Here is a 3043-nt window from a genome sequence, read left to right as displayed (position 1 = left end):
CCAGGGACCAATCGGATTGCGCTTTCCTGGCAGGTCCCTCTGCGGGAGACACGTCGCCCATGCGCAGACGCTGCTCCCACCGCAAGGGTCTGTGGTAATTGTAGTCCTGTTCGTTATCTACAACAACAACAACTTGAGCAAAACTCCCACTGGGGATCTGGAAAGAAAAGAGAAAGTGCTGGAGAAGCTAAGCGGATCAGATATAGGGAGGGACAGAGTTTTCCTTTTGTTAATCACTCAGGGGAGTGTTGATTTGCCCATCTCTAATCGCATCTTGATTGGACTGGCTTTGTAATGCCACTGTGGAGACTGGGAGACAACAGAGTTGCTGTGGATATGGAGTCACATAAAGGCCAGCGGCGTCACATTTAGGCCAGATCAGGTCATAGGGATTATTGATCATCGAGATCTACAACAAGAAAATGGGCCCTTCGGCTCAACTTGCCCATGCCGCCCAGTTTTCACAATTAAACTGATCCCATTTGCCTGCTTATGGTCCATATCCCTCCACATCTAGCCCAACCACATACCTGTCCAAATGTTTCCTAAATGACAAAATTGTTCTTGCTTCTATCATTACCTCTGGCAGTCCATTTCAGACACTGGCCACCCTCTATGTGAAAATATTGTCCCTCTGGACTCTTTTGTATCTCTCCCCTCTCACCTTAAACCTATGCCCTTTAGTTTTAGCTTCCCCTACCATGGAGAAAAGCTGTTGGCTTTCTACCTTATCTATTCCTCTCATGATTTTATAGAGCCCTATAAGATCACTCCTCTGTCTGTGTGAGCAATCAAGATGGCCCATGAAATGCAAAACATTTGTACGCAGGTCCAGCAAGTGATTCGGAATGCATGTGGAATGTTGCTGTTTATTGCACGCTTTGGACTTTAAGAAGCAGGATGGTGTGCTACAGCTGTACAGTGTCACGGACACTGCATTAACCACACGGACAAACATATGATGAAAGATTTATGAAGTTATTGCAACAAATCCTACCAATTGACATCTCTCTCAATTTACTGTCCCTGAGCTACACTTATTACAAAGACCTGACACTTTTTGTTTTATGTAAAACGGGAATAACTTTTTATTACTAATGAGAAGTACTTTACAAAATTCTAGAAATAGCAATGATACAAGCTATTAAAACCACAAACTAAATACTTTGGACTTTTAGCCCAAAATTCCCCATTTCCCCCAAGCTGGCACTTGGGTGTGAGACAGATAAGACAGGCAGTTAGATATTAGGTTAAAAATAGAAAAAGAGAAAGGTGGTAGGCCATGTATCTGGACTCAAGAGTATTTGAATCTCAGACTAGCAGTTCTGACATCCAAATGTACTAAACCCCTCTGAGCAGCTCAATCAGTATGGTGCGGAAGGAGCTGAACTTTTGATAGAGTTACAGAGTTGGGTTGGTTCCTTCTGGGTGGTCTCCTCGAGGTACTCTACCAATCAGACGCTGACAGTATGGCTCCTCACCGAGAAACGGTCTTCCAGTTCAACTTTTACTGCTCCAGTCACTGTTATCTGTTCTTTGCTTCAAGCAGTGTCTCCCGTGGTTCCCTACCAATTGGGTCCTCATGGTGTCCCCCCTCTCTGGGAGTAAGGATGGCAGATTTCTTTCACTAAAGGACATTAGTGAACCAGATGGGATTTTACAACAAACAAAAATCAGCAGGTCTAGTGGCATCTGTGGAGAGAAAGCAGAATTAACACTTATATGGTTATTGTCGAGAGTGGTTAAGAGATAATCACAGTGCTATGGGTCTGGAGTCACGAGTAGGCCAGATTGGATAAGGGCAGCAGATTTCCTTCCCTAAAGGACATAAGTGAACCAGATGTGGTTTTACAACAACAAAGAGAAATTGCTTGAGAAACTCAGTAGGTCTGGTGGTATCTAAGGGGAGAAAGCAGAATTAACGCTTACAGTTAAGTGACCTTTATTTAGCAGTTTACTTCATATCTGGATATTTCAGGTTGGATAGGCTGGGACTTTTTCACTGGAGTGTAGGGGGTTGAGGGGTGACCTTAGAGAGGTTTATAAAATCAGATAGATACAGATAGATATAGTGAATGGCAGGTGTCTTTTTCCTAGAATGGGGGCTTTCAAGACTCGGGGGCATATTTTTAAGGTGAGAGGGGATAGATTTAAAAAAGACGTGAGGGTCAACCTTTTTACACAGAGGGTATTTCATATGTAGAATGAACCTCCAAAGGAAGTGGTGGATGCAGGTGCAGTTACAAAATTTAAGAGACATTTGGATAAGTACATGAATACGAAATGTTTGGAGGGATATGGGCCAAGCATAGCAAGATGGAACTACTTTAGTTTGGGATTATGGTCAGCATGGACTGTTTGGACCAAATTTCTGTTTCCGTGCTATATGACTCTACCTGCAACATCTGCTTCCTGATGAAGGGCTCACGCACGAAACTTCAATTCTCCTGCTCTTCGGTTGCTGCCTGACTTGCTGTGCTTTTCTCGAATCTGAAGTTCATTGTTTTATTTCAGGGTTTTTACAACAATCAACAATGGTAGTCATTCAGCTGGCTTTTAAGATTTTCATTGATTAAAATTCCACCATCTGCCATGATAGGATTAAATCTGTCCCCCCAGAACATTAACTCAGCCAATACCACAACACTACTTCACTACTGAGTGCTATGTCAGTTGAGCAACGTGCCCATGCTCACTGTCACTGGCTCCCACATTCACATGCACATATTCAATAGCAGAATCTGGGATTATTTCAAATTTTCAAACTTGAAGTTTAGAGAAATGAGAGGTGATCATATTGAACTACATAAAATTCTCAGGGGACTTCACTGGGTGGACGCTGAAAGGATGTTTCTCTTAATGGGAGAGACTAAAATTAGGGGAGACAGTGGTATATCACAATGAAGATCTTAAAATGAAGATTAGCAAGATTATTTTCTCTCAGAGCATCATTAGTTTGTGGAAATCACTTTCCCCAGAGAGGTTGGATACAAGTTTCATTGTATTTAAGACAAAGGTCGATAGGTTTTTGACTAATGAAGCA

This window comes from Chiloscyllium punctatum, chromosome 29, assembly GCF_047496795.1.
Source record: "Chiloscyllium punctatum isolate Juve2018m chromosome 29, sChiPun1.3, whole genome shotgun sequence".
NCBI classification, from domain to species: domain Eukaryota; kingdom Metazoa; phylum Chordata; class Chondrichthyes; order Orectolobiformes; family Hemiscylliidae; genus Chiloscyllium; species Chiloscyllium punctatum.
Note: the sequence above shows the minus strand (reverse complement) of the source record.